A 15703-nucleotide genomic window follows, 5' to 3' on the forward strand; every position below is an offset into this window, starting at 1 on the left:
TCTCATTCTGCCATCTAGGCTGGAGTGCAGTGGTGTGATCACGGCTCACTGCAGCCTCAAACTTCTGGGCTCAAGGGATCCTCCTGCCTCAACCTCCTGGGTACCTGGGACTGCAGGTGTGTGCCACCACATCTGGCTAATTTTCTTTTTCTTTTTTCTTCTTTTTTTTTGAGATGGAGTTTTGCTCTTGTTGCCCCGGCTGGAGTGCAATGACGTGATCTCGGCTCACCGCAACCTCCACCTCCTGGGTTCAAGCAGTTCACCTGCCTCAGCTTCCCAAGTAGCTGGAATTATAGGCATGCACCACCACACCCAGGACATGGGGTTTCTCCATGTTGGTCAGGCTGGGCTTGAACTCCTGACCTCAGGTGATCCACCCGTCTTGGCCTCCCAAAGTGCTGGGATTACAGGCATGAGCCACTGTACCTGGCCACTTTTTTTTTTTTTTTTGAGATGGAGTTTCAGTCTGGTCACCCAGGCTTGAGTGTAGGCAGGATCTCGGCTCACTGCAACCTCCGCCTCCTGGGTTCAAGCAATTCTCCTGCCTCAGCCTTCCAAGTAGCTGAGACTACAGGCGCGTGCCGCCATGCCCGACTACTTTTTTGTGTTTTTAGTAGATACGGGGTTTCACTATGTTGGTCTTGAACTCCTGACCTCTGGTGATCCGCCTGCCTTAGCCTTCCAAAGTACTGGGATTACAGGCGTGAGCCACTGCGCCCAGCCACCTTTGATAATTTTCGTGCTGTGGGATATCCCTTTGCATGGATGTAATATCATCTTTTCAGGGATGTAATATAATTTAATTTTCCAGTGCCTTATTGATGGATGTTTGCATTTTTTCCCTTATTTTTTCTGCCATTACAAACCACACAGCAACGTGTGTTCCTCTTCCCACCCTGGGGACTCTTTCTGTGGGAGAGGTGCCTGGATTTAGAGGAGCGACCACTCTTCATTTGGAACGACTCTCCTGAGCCTGGAAGCCCTTCAGCTCCCACTCCAGAGTGGCTGTTGGTGGTAATGCTCCAGGGCTGGGAAGCAGGAGTGGGAAGGTGTGAGAGGTGGGGGAGTGTGGCTGCCAATGGTTCCAATTTTCCACAGGGATCTTGGTCCCTTTCCCAGTTTGTCACTCTGCCCACAAACTAGGATGTGAGCAGCATATTGAGAATCTGGAGAGTTGTTCACGTCTGCCCAGCATATGGGTGTCCTTCTGGGCTGCGAAGTGGCATCCTGTGGGCACCCCCCACCACAAGCTGTGAGTTGTGCCCTGGCACAGAGGGACCTGGCTTTCCCTGTTTCTGCAGATGGAGCCTAGGGTTTCAGGGAGGGCAGGGGCAGGCTGGGACCTGTTGGGGATCTGGGCACTTTCTCGTGCTCCTTAAGCTGCAAGTCATAGACAGAGCAGGGTGGGAGCTGCGGAATGTGCCTTCCCAAGGCCACCGGCAGAACAGACGAGCTCTTTGCCCTGGGATGAGCTCCTTCTGAGGGGTGGGGACAGTGAAGAGGGACAGAAGTCCCTGTCCTGCAGGATGGAAACTGGCTCTCCTCCATTTCACAGGCCGACACTGGGGATTTGGGCAGCAGATTTGGGGCTGACAGCAGAATGACACGATTGCTCGCTGGGTGACCTTGGCCAGGACGCCAGCTCACTTTCTCGCTTACTTCTGCACATTCTTTGTTCTGTGGGTGAGTCACCCAGGTCCTGCCCTCTGTGCCTGGCTGCCCTCTTCCTCTTTCCCTGCCCTGAGCCTGTTCCCACTTGTAGATTTGGCAGGTCACAGCCGAGGCCCATCTGCCCCCACCGTGGCCAGTGCCCTAAGGGTAGGTTGTATGGAGTGGAGCTGGAGTGGTCAGTAGACTTGGATCAGGGAGGGCTTGGCTGCTGAATGCTGAGGGAGCTTTGCGGGGCTGCAGTTGCCCTGTGCACCCAGGGAGGCGGGAGAGAAGGCAACCAGGGGCTCCTTTAGGCCTGAATGGCCTGTGGCCTGGGCAGGCTCTGCCCAGAAGAGCCTGGCAAGCCCCTGGTCTGCTCCCTCAGCCAGCTCCCTCAGCCTGATGCTGTTTTATCTGGGCACCTCATCATTTTTGGTTCATCAGGGTGTACAGGACGATTTAGGGTCTCCAGTGCAGGTGTTCACAAAATGAAACAGAACTTCCCTTTATCCCTGTGTTTCTTTTTATTTTTATAACAAATATAAATAGTTTTATTTTATTTTTTATTTTTTTGAGACAGAGTTTTGCTCTTGTTGCCCAGGCTGGAGTGCAATGGCATGATCTTGGCTCACCGCAACCTCCGCCTCTCTGGTTCAAGGGATTCTCCTGGTTCAGCCTCTTGAGTAGCTGGGATTATGGGCACCCACCACCATGCCCAGTTAATTTTTGTATTTTTAGTAGAGACGGGGTCTCACCATGTTGGCCAGGATGGTCTTGAACTCTTGACCTCAGGTGATCTGCCCACCTCAGCCTCCCAAAGTGCTGGGATTGCAGGCTGAGTCACTGGGCGCAGCCTGTTCTTGGAGGGCTCTTCTCTCTTTTCTCAGACTCTTCAGACCCACTCGGGGACTCTGCCACCTCACCAAGGATTCTCTAGTAGCATACCTGGAGAGTTGGACAACTGGGGAGGATCATTTTTTAACAGTCCCTTACTCTAGATAACCAGGATTATTGCCAGGCGTGGTGGCTTAGGCCTGTTATCTCAGCACTTTGGGAGGCTGGGGCGGGCAGATCATTTGAGGTCGGGTGTTTGAGACCAGCCTGACCAACATGGAGAAACCCGATCTCTACTAAAAATAGAAAACATTAGCCAGTTATGCTGGTGCGCACCTGTAATACCAGCTATTCAGAAGGATGAGGCAGCAGAATCGCTTGAACCTGGGAGGCGGAGGTTGAGGTAAGCCGAGATTGGGCCACTGCACTCCAGCCTGGGAAACAAGAGTGAAACTCCATCTCAAAAATAAAAAACGTTTCAAACAAACAAACAAACAAAAAACCGGGATTATTCTCAGTAATAATGGTGAAATGAAATGAGTAAGAATAAAGGCCATAAAAGAAATGCAGACAGTCGTCATTTTCAGTTTTTCTTTTTTTTTGAGATGGAGTTTTGCTCTTGTTGCCCAAGCTGGAATGCAATGGCACGATCTTGGCTCACTGCAACCTCCGCCTCCCGGGTTCAAGCAATTCTCCTGCCTCAGACCCCCCAGTTGCTGGGACTATGGGTGTGTGCCACCATGTGTGGTTTTTAAAAAATTTTGGTAGAGGCAGGGTTTTACCATGTTACCCAGGCTAGTCTCAAACTCCTGAGCTCAAGCAATTCTTCTGTCTCAGCCTCCCAAAGTGCTGGGATTACAGGTATGAGCCACCACGCCCAGTTAATTTTTGTAATTTTAGTAGAGGCGGGGTTTTACCATGTTGGTCAGGCTGGTCTTGAACCACTGACCTCAAGTGACCACTGTGCTTGGCTGCATATATGTTATTAAAACTCAACAAACAGTAACTGCAGCAAATGACTGAGAACTTAGGGAAAATTTTCAGGTAGCAGTGTTTTGTCACAGACATTGTTTAGAATTGCTGGTGTGTGATAATAAAAAGGAGACCAATGTTTAGTGAGTCTTATTTATCATAGTTTTTTTTTTTTTAAGACAGAATCTTGTTCTGAAACCCAGGCTGGAGTGTGGTGACACGATCTTGGCTTAGTACAACCACCGTTCCTGGGTTCAAGTGATTCTCCTGTTTCAGCCTCCCTAGCAGCTGGGATTATAGGCAAGCGCCATCACATCCGGTGAATTTTTGTATTTTTAGTAGAGGTGGAGTTTCATCATGTTGGCCAGGCTGGTCTTGAACTCTTGGTCTCAGGTGATCCGCCCACCTCAGCTTCCCCAAGTGTTGGGATTATAGGCATGAGCCACCATCCGGCCTTATCATTGTTTTTAAAGCCTTTTATAGCTGGTCACTGGTATCGGCAGGGAGCAACACTCAGTAACTCTTGCTCTTTACCTCCTGGCTGCCCTGGGAATCCTTTTCTTGTCTGGAGGTGTGGTGGCGGCTCTGGAAACCTGGCTCTTACACAAAACCAGCACCCGCAGGCCTTTCCATTCCTCCAAAGGCCTGGGCTTTTCAACTGTACAGCCCAGAAAAGACGCCCCATTCCTCTATCGCAGCCTTTCCCTGGGGCTGCCTTGGCCTCCAAAATCAGGGGAAGCACTAAGAGAAGAAAGGAACGTAAGAGAAAAGATAGTATGGGTTAATGTTTCAGAAATTTCCCAGTGCAAGAGGACGGCTTGGATGGTCTCAGCAGCTGCTTCTGGCTTGCCCCAGTTCTGAACTCCTGGGAATTCTAGACTCTAGTCTCCACCCTGGAAGGAAGTGGAAGGGCAGTAGGGAAGAGCTATTCACTCCATCCTCTGCTCTGGAGACGAGATCTCAGGCCTGGAGGGGAGCTGTAATTGATTGGAGGTTGCATAGAGAGTTAGGGGCTGGTTCCAGGTCCTGGGGTGCTCAGTCTAGGAGTCTTCCTGCTGTTCTGAGCTGCAGAGCGCCGCTCTGTCGCTGCCGTTTATTGCTCAGCTGTAAATGCACGCCAAACACAGTTCAATGCACTTATGCTCTGAACTTGATGCAGCCATGGGGCTCGTAAAAGCTGAAAAACAAGCACTGCTGGCCACGATTTGCTTTCCTCTAAAATCACTTGTGGGTCTTTCCTGGGTGGATTTGTAATACCAGAAAATGTGATAGCTGGAGAATACGCATCCCCCAGCCCCAGAGGATGGAAATGGAGATGCCCTGGTCAGGTAGGGGACAAGTGTAAGCAACCTGTTCCCCAGGGGCCCGGTGGGGGTCAGGGCTTGGGTGAGGGGCTACCTCTGGCTCAGCAAGGGATTCATGTCCAAGGTCAAGGTTCCCATCCACAGTGCCCCCATGAAGTCTGTTCTTCCCACAGTGATCTTTTTTTTTTTTTTTTTTTAAAATGGGGTTTCACCATGATGGCCAGGCTGGCCTTGAACTCCTGACCTCAGGTGATCCACCCACCTTGGCCTCCCACCTTGGCGGGATATAGTGGCTTGCCCCTGTAATCCCAGCACTTTGGGAGGCCAAGGAGGGCAGATCACAAGGTCAAGAGATCGAGACCATCCTGGCTAACATGGTGAAACCCCGACTCTACTAAAAATACAAAAAAATTAGCTGGGTGTGGTGGCAGGTGCCTGTAATCCCAGCTGCTCAGGAGGCTGAGGTAGGAGAATCGCTTGAACCTGGGAGGCGGAGGTTGCAGTGAGAGGAGATGGCCCCACTGCACTCAAACCTGGGCAACAGAGTAAGACTTAATCTCAAGAAAAAAAAAGAAGTAAATCAGGTCATGCCACAAAGAGTTTCTTTGTGTACACTCTTCTTGGCTCCCCATAACACTTAGAATAAAACTCCAGACCTCATGTGACCTGTTCCCACCTGTCTCTCCAGCCTCATCTTGTGTCACTATCACGGTACCCCTCTAGCACCCTGTGGCCACACTGGCCTCCTTACCTCCAGGGTGCATGGAGCACCCTTGGAACAGCTCCGGCTTTCACTCTTGTTGCCTGCACCCCCTCCTCCAGGTTGTTTCCTGATTGCACCTTCTTCTCATCGTAGGTGAATCTCCCCTGATCACCGCGGGGCACCACCTTGGTCACCGTCTGAAATGATTTTGCTTATGTGTTTCCTTGTGTATTATCTGTCTCTCCCTCTAGAATGTAAGCTGCATGCTCCCCTTCGATTCTCCAGGCCTCAGCTACCCAGTAGGTGCTTATGAAATATTTACTGAATGGATGATGGGCTCTGAAACTTTCACCCTCCAACTGCACTTCCGGGTGTTCTGGGAGCATCAGTGGGGAGGATGTATCCAGGGCTCAGAGTGGTGTGTGGCGCTTACTAAACACTCTGCCCCACCCTGGCAACAACAGTGATAACAACACCTCCGTTCTTCCAGGCCCCGTGCTAAATGCAGCATCTCATTTAACCTTCGCTATGATCCTCGGAGGTAGGCACTGCTCCTGTCCCCGTTTTGAAGATGGAGAAACCGAGGCTCAGGAAGTTGCCTAAGCCCACTGTCTACACCCAAACCCACTGTCTACACCCACTCTGCTGAGTCCATTGTCCAAACCCACTTCTACACCTGCCTTGCTGAGTCCATCATCTTCCATCCCCACCTCGCTTCTCCCCTTGCTTGCAGCCCGGTCCCTGCTGGCTGCCTCCATCAGGCATCCTCATCTTGAGGCTGAGTCCTCCTTGCTGTTCACAGAATCTCGGTACACCCTGAGTCTCAACAACTGTTGCTGGGTGAAATGGAATTTAATTCTGATCCTTCTTCCCCCCACCTGAAGCTCCTTCCATTTTGGTCCCCTTCGTTCCCTTCCTTCCCCTCCCTCCCTCCCTCTCTCTCTCTCTCTCTCTTTCTGTCTTTCTTTCTTTGACAGAGTCTTGCTCTGCTGCCAGGCTGGAGTGCAGTGGCACGATTTTGGCTCACTGCAACCTCCACTTCCCAGGTTCAAGCTATTCTCCGGCCTCAGCCTCCCCGGTAGCTGGGACTACAGGTGCGTGCCAGCATGCCCAGCTAATTTTTGTATTATTAGTAGAGATGGGTTTTCACCGTGTTAGCCAGGATGGTCTAGATCTCCTGAGCTTGTGAGCTGCCCACCTTGGCCTCCCAAAGTGCTGGGATTACAGGTGTAAAGCCACTGTGCCTGGCCTTTTTTTTTTTTCTTTTTTTGAGATGTAATTTCGCTCTTTGTTGCTCAGGCTGGAATGCAGTGGCACAATCTCAGCTCACTGCAACCTCTGCCTCCCGGGTTCAAGCGATTCTCCTGTCTCAGCCTCCCGAGTAGCTGGGATTACAGGTGCCCACCATGATGCCCTGCTAATTTTTTGTATTTTTGGTAGAGACGGAGTTTCACCATGTTAGCCAGGATGGCTTTGATCTCCTGACCTTGTATCTGCCCACCTCGGCCTCCCAATCTTTTTTTTTTTTTTTTAAAGAGACAGGGTCTCCCGCCTGGCCAGGGTCCCGTCAGAGCCTTCAGGTCCTCCCTGGTGCCCCACTCAGGGCCCTGCCCCAGCAGACTGTACCCCACGACCCAGCCCCACCCCCGCAAGCAGGGCCTGAATCCCACCCTCATCACCCTGCCTGTCTCCAGCCCGGAGAATCTGGTGGACCAGATTCTGGAGTTCATGGACTTGGATTAAAGTAATGAAGTCCTCTTTGTCTCCATTTCTTTCCTCTGCAGGGTGGGACCTTCACGTGAAAAGTTCAGTCCCTAAGGTGGGCACTTCTGGGACTCTGTCCCCGAGTCTACGCAGCACCGAGAACATGGACGTGTGGAAGGGTGCTGAACTTTCCGCTTTTCTTCTCTAAGCCTCAGAGGTCTTATCTGTATATTGGGGCTGATGGAGGCCATCAGCCTCCACATCAGAGGGGCTGTCAGAGCTCGTTAAGTGATGGGAAGAATCAAAGCTCCCCAGAGGGCGTGGGCTGGTGCTGCCGAGGGGCTGGCGTGGGAGGACACTGCTGTGGGTTGGGCCAGGGGCTTGGTTCTGCCTCAAGGGTCTCACAGTTGAATGGGGAGACAGATAGACAAATCTGACCACAGTTCATGGGAAGTCCTGTAAGAACTGCTCAGAGGGAAAAAACGCCACTTCTGAGTGGGTGCAGAAGGCTTCCTGGAGGAGGTGTCTTTGGGCTGGGTCTGGTGAGGGCTGGGATAGACCTCATGGGAGGAAGCAAGGTCAGAGTTGGGAGAGGCCAGGAGCCTCTGTCTACTGTTCCTTCCTTCCTTCCTTCCTTCCTTCCTCTCTCTCTCTTTCCTTTTTTTTTTCTTTTTTTGACAGAGTCTTGCTCTGTCGCAACGTGCCAGGCTGGAGTGCAGTGGCGTGATCTCGGCTCACTGCAGCCTCCGACTCCCAGGTTCAAGCAATTCTCCTGCCTCAGCCTTCCCAGTAGCTGGAACTACAGGCGCGTGCCGCCACACCAATAAAAAATAAATACAGCTATTTTTTGTATTTTTTAGTAGAGACAGGGGTTTCACCATGTGGGCCAGGATGGTCTCGATCTCTTGACCTCGTGATCCACCTGCCTTGGCCTCCCAAAGTGCTGGGATTACAGGCGTGAGCCACTGCGCCCAACCCTTTTCTTTTTTTTAGGTGGAGTTTTGCTCTTGTTGCCCAGGCTGGAGTACAGTGACACAATCTCGGCTCACCAAAACTTCTGCCTCCAGGGTTCAAGTGATCTCCTGCCTCGGCCACCTGAGTAGCTGGGACTACAGGAGCCCACCACCAGGTACAGCTAATTTTTGTGTTTTGGTAGAGATGGAGTTTCACCATGGTGGCCAGGATGATCTGGATCTCCTGACCTCATGATCTGCCCGCCTCAGTCTCCGGAAGTGCTGGGATTACAGCCACCGTGCCTGGCCTGTCCACTGTTCTTTCACATAAGAAGGCCCTACTATGCGCCATGCCTGGTGTTAGTGCTGGGATGCTGTCTAGTGGGGGAGACAGATGCTCATTGCAATGGTGACAGTTTCTAGGAAGGACGGATTCAGGGGTGTTGGAGGGATCACCGGGTGAGGGGGTCGGAGAAGGTGGCCCTGAGTGAGCTTTGTCTATGACTGAAGTGGGGAGGAAGAGCTGTGGGCAGAGGGAAGAGGGTGCAGCTTGGTGGTGCAAGGAAGTGGGCACGTGGCACCGAGGCGCTGAGCGCTCACAAGGGTGGGACCCCAGGGCAGGGCCAGGTGTTGGGGTTTCGCTTTGGAGTCCATGGGACACAACAAAAGGCATGAGAGTGGGGTCAAAGGAGGCGGGGCTGGGGCAGTGAGGGCAACGGTCATGGGAGGAGGAAGAGCGACCAGGGACTGGAGAATGGGGTTTGTTGTGGGGTAGGAGGGAGGCGGGCACAGCCAGGCGCCAGGGCCACCGTTCAATTCCGGGTCTTTTTGAGCTCTGCGTGCTGAGCTCTCCCGGCCAGCAGCTGGCGGGTTGGGACTGCGTGGAGTTTGGTTTCATTGTGATTTCTGCTTTGTGGCCATGGCTGTTGTTATGTTCGTTAAATGAATGTGAATGATCCCTCTGCCTGGGCTCACGGACTTGGATCCCACCCCACAAGCACCCACACAGGCCTGAGCCCTGCCACAGCCTCCCTTGCTCCACACAGCCTGGCTCTGCCCTCAGCCCCATGGGCTTTCCTAAAGGCAGCAGCACCTTGTGCACTTGGCCAGTGACTAGGGGCCCCCAGGTGTGTCCTCCTGTATCCCCCTGTTCTGTTCTCAGCTTCTCACCGCCCCCACATTTGCTCCTTCCACCCCAGCTCTCCTCGTGGAGCCCTGCCCTCTCTCTTCCTGCAGGCCCTGAGAGCTTCACCAGTGACTGAGCTCTTGTCCTCAAAGGCAAGGGAGAGAGAGGGCAAGGCGACCCCAACCCCCTGAAGTGGCTGTTGCGGATGGGGTTGCCCTGTAGGCTGTGGGGTTAAGAGGGGTGGTGTAGGCTGGCTGTGTTTCCCAGGCCTCAGGGTGGGCTTGCCCCAACCAGGCACCTTTGCAACCGGGGTCGAAGCACCTGTAATCCCGCCTTCCTCCGGATAAGTGAAGATGCACCTAGGGATTAGTTCTTTCATTTCACAGATATTTATATTTCCAGTTGCCGGGGAATGGCTATGAGCAAGGCAGAGGTGGTCTCTGCCCTCAAGGCAGCTACAGGGAGAGCCCCGTGAACCCCCCACTATGAGCTTCCCAGCACCGGCCTGAAGGTGCAGCTGTAACGATACATACACACCCTGGCATCCCCACTTGCTAGCGTGAACATCACATTTCTCCAAACCTCGGTTTTCTCATCTGAAGAGCAGGCACAGCCCCTAGTTTGCAGGACTGTGAAAGCACAGAGGGTAAATGGCAATGCGGTCAGCTTTGGGCACTCCTTGTTCTGACCTCTGGCGTTCGGCTGCCCTGTGGTCTGGCCCTGGCTCTGTGGAGAGGTTTTCCCAGGCCCAGGGGCTCACCAGGCCTTCCCTAGTGAGGAGCTCTTTCTGCCAGAGCTGAGCTCATGGGCAGGGCGGGCCACAGAGGCCACATATCAGCCAGCTGTCCTCCCTTTCCTGGGAGCTGGTCCAGAGACGAGGGGCAGGGCGTCTGGTTTTCATTGTGCGGCTGTCTCTCATTCCTCTGGCATCTGAGCTGCTTTTCAGAAAGAGGGAGACGCACTTAACTGGTTGTGACCCAGCATGGTGCTGAGAAAGAGGTCCTGGGCCTGGGATCAAAGCAGAGCTGGACTCGAAGCCTGCCTCAGCCACTCACCTGCTGTGTGGCCCGGGTAGGGCACTCCACGGCTCTGAGCGTCGGGGGCCCCGATTGGAAAATGGCAATGATGATTTCTGCCTTGGCTAATCCACAAAGTAGAAATAGATGCAAACGTGTTTCATAAAGCATAGAATATAGGCCAGGCGTGGTGGCTCATGCCTGTAATCCCAGCACTTTGGGAGGTCGAGGCGGGCAGATCACTTGACGTCAGGAGTTGGAAACCAGCCTGGCCAACATGGTGAAACCGCGTCTCTAAAAAATAAAATAAATAAATAAATAAATAAAGCATAAAATATGAGGCCAGGCTTCTCTTTCGTGTTCATGGCATAGAGGGTGGGGCTCTGCCCAGTGGCCAAGCCCTGCACAGAAGCAGCTGTGCCCTCGCTGGTCCACGTGTCCAAAATGGTCAAAGCAAACTTGGAGTCCATGGAACAGAGGCGCATTTCAGAAGCTGCTGGCTGATGACCACGAGGAGGGCCAGGGCTCAGAAAAGGAAGGGCTCACTCTGGTTGGTGTGGTTAATAAAATAATAGCTGACATTTGCTTTCAAAAGGGGCAGGCCCGCTTCTGAGAATTTTCCAGTTGTTAATTGAGCCTCACAACAACCCACTCAGAGAGGCTACTATAGTCCCCGCTGTGAGCACCTTTGAGGGCGGAAAGGCATTTCTGAAGAGGGAATTGGGTGTACAAAGGCCTGGGAGCTCCTCATATCCTGGGGGGCAGTGGGGCGCCTGACCTGCAGCCAGAAGGGCTGGCCTATGGGGCCTTGAAAGGCAGCCAAGGGGTTTAGACTGGATCCAGGCAGCAGGGGGAACCCCCAGAGCCTCCTGCGTGACCTCATTCTGGTGGGTGGGTGGGATAGGGCTTCTGGGAGGGGCCGTGATGGACCCGTGTGGGTGTAGAGTTCATGGAAGGAGGTGGGATTTTCTCATTCTTGGATCTTCATCCTTGAGCACAGGCTCCTCTGCCACCCTAGTGGCCCCCACCGGAAGCCTTGATGCTGAGATGGGGTCTCAGAGCCCTGGCAGGGCCAGGGTGGCAGCCAAATGGCCTGCAGCCTGGTCCTGATGCTGCTCGTGCCAGACCTCATAGGTAGCTCTCCAGGGGCCAACTGCACCCCATGCTGGGAGCTGACCCCAAGAAGGTCAGGGCAGTGCCGTCTACTGGGTCTTAGAAGTGCCTGGAACATCTTGCTCACACCAGCAGGACACTCATGCCTTCCCGGTCTGAGCCGGCTGCAGGCACGGCCTGGCCAGGGGCTGGCTGAGTTGGGGAGCGGGCAGGAGGGCCGTAGCCATGGTGGTAAGAGACAGGAGCAGTACTGGTACCCTTTCTCTCAAATAAAATGAAGCCTGGCAGGTCGCAGTGGCTCACATCTGTAATCCCAGCACTCTGGGAGGCCGAGGTGGGCGGATCATGAGGTCAAGGGATTGAGACCAGCCCGGCCAACATGGTGAAACCCCGACTTTACCAAAGTTACAAAATCTAGCTGGGCGTGGTGGCACGTGCCTGTAATCCCAGCTATTTGGGAGGCTGAGGCAGGAGAATCGCTTGAACCAGGAGGTGGAGGTTGCAGGGAGCCAAAATGGTACCATTGCACTCCAGCGTGGCGACAGAGTGAGACTCTGCCTACATAAAAAAAAAAAAAAAAAAAAAATGAAGCCCCTTGCTAGGGAGGCCACTGTAGAGCTGGCATGATGGAGGCTTCCCATCTGAAGGAGCTGGTGCAGACACACTGGTGGGGGACCCGGAAGAACAACAGTAGAGGATATGTACCCACATGAACTGGTTGCCTGTTCTCTGCATGAATTCAAGTGAGAACTCTGGGCTGGGAATGCTGAGGAGGCGAGTGTGGGAGAATTCTCAGTTCTGCAGGGTGCCTTGCCCTGAGTTCTGACCCTTTCTGCTTGAGAGCAGTGGACAATAATGTTGGAATTTTTTTTTTTCTTGAGAGGGAGTTTTGTTCTTGTTGCCCAGGCTGGAGTGCAGTGGCGTGATCCAGGCTCACTGCAACCTCCACCTCCTGGATTTAAGCAATTCTTCTGCCTCAGCCTCATGAGTAGCTGGAACTACAGGCATGTGCCATCGCGCCCAGCTAATTTCGTATTTTTAGTAGACACGGGGTTTCACCATGTTGGGCAGGCTGGTCTTGAACTCCTAACCTCAGGTGATCCGCTGGCCTTGGCCTCCCAAAGTGCTGAGATTACAGGTGTGAGTCATGGTGCCCGGCCATATGCTAGAATTTCTAAGGAAGACAGGGAAAGGGCTTGGGGAAAGTGGAGAGTTTTTAGTCATGAGGCATCCAGGGTGTGATATTTGTGCCAGAGCCAGAGATTAGATAACAAAGACGCCCTGGAAGATTGGAAGGCCTGACACAGAAAGGCCAGATCCAGGGATAGGTCACGGGGGAGGCATGCGGGCCTGCAGTGAGCCAACGACGCTGGGGCTGAGTGGGCCCAGGAGAGGGGTGGGGAACAGATGGGAGGAGGAAGGAAACTGGCCGTGGTCTTTCTTGCTTTTAAAAAAGATGAAATACTTGGTGTCTGAATAGAATGTTGGGAGAGTTTGGGAGCCTGAGCCCCCGGGGATCTTCACTGGGTAGCCTGGGGAATGTGGTTCTGGAAGATGGGGACCATGGGATCCTGAGCCCAAGGTCAATATTCCTGGATTTGGTGTGAGTGGCTTCCAACTGGGCTGATTTGTAAACACTCCTGAAAGTAGCTCTTTGGCCCACAAGCACTTGGGGGAGCCCCAGCTGGGAGCGGTGTAGGAAAGAGGTGAGGGGAGCTGGGAAGGGAGAGCACACACTCTTTGTATGAGGGGAAGTGACCTGGGAAGAGCTGGCTGAGGAAGGGCGGGGGCAGGTGCTTTCCTGGTGGCGGCACAGGGTGGACTTGCTCCCCACCTGCTCTTCTCACTCCAAGTCACCCTTTGCCAAACTTCTGGGTGGGGCCTCGTGCTTTGGCACAACCCGTATTTCCCTTCCAAACCTTCCCCAGCCCACAGGCCAGCGTGGCTGCAGGATGTTGACGTTTTCTGTTTGAAACGATGAGCCTGCCCCCAGCGCCTGTGGCGGTGTATAGCCAGGTGCTCCCCTCACTCTCGAGAGGCAGCCGGCAGCCGGACCAACCAGAAGGCGTGACACTGCAGGGCCTGGGGCCCTAACTACCCAGCAAGCAGTGCCAATAAGAGAGGTGTGGGGTTTGAACAGTTCTGCTAAAATGACAATTTTTGGGAAAACTGGGGAAATTTGAATATTGACCAAATATTAGGTAAGGTGAACATTTCTTGGCAAGGACAGGTGGAGAATGTTAGCAGAAACTTACACATAGCACGCATGGTATGGTCTCACTTTTGAAAAAATAATTATGCATACACGCACTCAGAAAAAGATCTGGAAGAATACACAGTAAGGTCTTAAGAGTGATATTCACCAGCTGATAGGAAATTTTCCCCATTTTTTATTGTTGATGTTTTCTCAGATGTGCTTTAAATTTTTCGTTATTCTTGGCTGAATGCGGTGGCTCATGCCTATAACCCCAGCATTTTGGGAAGCCGAGGCAGGCAGATCACGAGGTCGAGAGATCGAGACCATCCTGGCCAACATGGTGAAACCCCATATCTACTAAAAATACAAAAATCAGCCAGGCGAGATGGTGAGCCTGTAGTCCCAGCTACTCAGGAGGCTGAGGCAGGAGACTCGCTTGAACCCGGGAGGCGGAGGTTGCAATGAGCTCAGATCATGCCACTGCACTCCAGCTCTGGTGACAGTGCAAGACTCTATCTCGGAAAAAAAAAAATCATTATTCTTAATTTTCTTATTTTTTTCCAATTTCTACAATTCTTATATTGCTCCTGTTGTAGTAGAACGTTATATTATTATTTGAGACAGAGTCTCGCTCTGTTGCCCAGGCTGGAGTACAGTGACGCCATCTCGGCTCACTGCAACCTCCGCTTCCAGGTTCGAGCAGTTCTCCTGCCTCAGCCTCCTGAGTAGCTGGGAGTGCAGGTGCACAGCACCATGCCCGTCTCATTTTTGTGTTTTTTGTAGAGATGGGGTTTCACCATGTTGACCAGGCTGGCCTCAAGTTCCTGACCTCATGATCCGTCTGCCTCGGTCTCCCAAAGTGCTGGGATTACAGGCGTGAGCCACCACGCCCGGGCAGAAAGTTATTTTTAACTTAAAAATGTTTAATAAGAAACTGCCACCCTTCAAGGTGACAATACGGGGCCGCGGGGGACAGGCATGAGGTGGTGGCCACTGAGGAGAGGAGCCTTAGTCTTACAGGGACAGGACAGGAAGACCCAGCCTCTCTTCTCCTTGGCTCCCTGTTGCGGATAAGAACTCTCTTATCTGAGTTCCGCACATGATCCAGAAAGTGCTGATAAGTGCATAGCAAAAAAGTCAACTCTGGAGATGATCAGTGATTAAAAAAAGAAAAAAAACCCCAGGCCGGTTTCCCCTCAGCAGAGTCCACGGCTGCCCCACTACCTCTTTCACTGAAAATCTGACTTCATTTAAATAGTTTGTAAGAAACCCAGAATTTGAAAGCTAGAGTTGTCCATGTGGACCGGTCCTTCCTGCTTTTCACCTGGGGCCCTCTTGGGGCTGCCCCTAGATCTAGGAGGAGCATCTCAGGGGTGAGAGCCGGAGGATTTGGAAATAGGGGAGGCTGAATTAAACTTCACTTTAACCTGGGAGGGACGAGGGCCTGGGGAAACTCCAACTTCTCTGAGCCTTGTTTTCTCATCTTCCAAAAGGGTAGAACAATCCCTATGCCTCCCCCTCCATATTTTAGCTTCTCAGAAGAGACGTGCTATGGCTGGCTGTGGCTTAGTTCTTTGTGGGAGTGTGGATGTGGGGTGGGGTGAGGTGGAAAGGCTGCTTTTCTGTTTAATGGCATTTACACTCTGGACGAAGCCACTAATGGGCACCCCCACCACCTCCCCCAACCCCCACTGTGTTCCAGGCTCTCCCACCCCCATTCCTAGGCCTGGTTCTGCCTCTATCCTTCTGCCCATCCCCATTCCTCTCTGGATCAGGCTTACACCTGTGCAGAAGGGAGAGGACATTTGCATTTTTCTTAGCCAGACAAGCTTGATGGGGCCACTTCCTTGTTCCCTTGAAACAGCTACAAAGCCAGGTACTGTGGCTCATGCTTGTAATCCCAGCACTTTGGGAGGCCAAGGTGGGCGGATCACTTGAGGTCAGGAGTTCGAGATCAGCCTGTCCAACATGGTGAAACACCATCTCTACTGAAAATATAAAAAAATTAGCCAGGCATGGTGGCATGCACCTGTAATCCCAGCTAGTCGGGAGACTGAGGCAGGAGAATTGCTTGAATCTGGGATGTGGAGGTTGCGGTGAGCTGAGATCATGCCACTGCACTCCAGCCTGG

This window comes from Sapajus apella, unplaced genomic scaffold (assembly GCF_009761245.1).
Source record: "Sapajus apella isolate SASKATOON/1434 unplaced genomic scaffold, GSC_monkey_1.0 scaffold14, whole genome shotgun sequence".
Classification (NCBI taxonomy): Eukaryota; Metazoa; Chordata; class Mammalia; order Primates; family Cebidae; genus Sapajus; species Sapajus apella.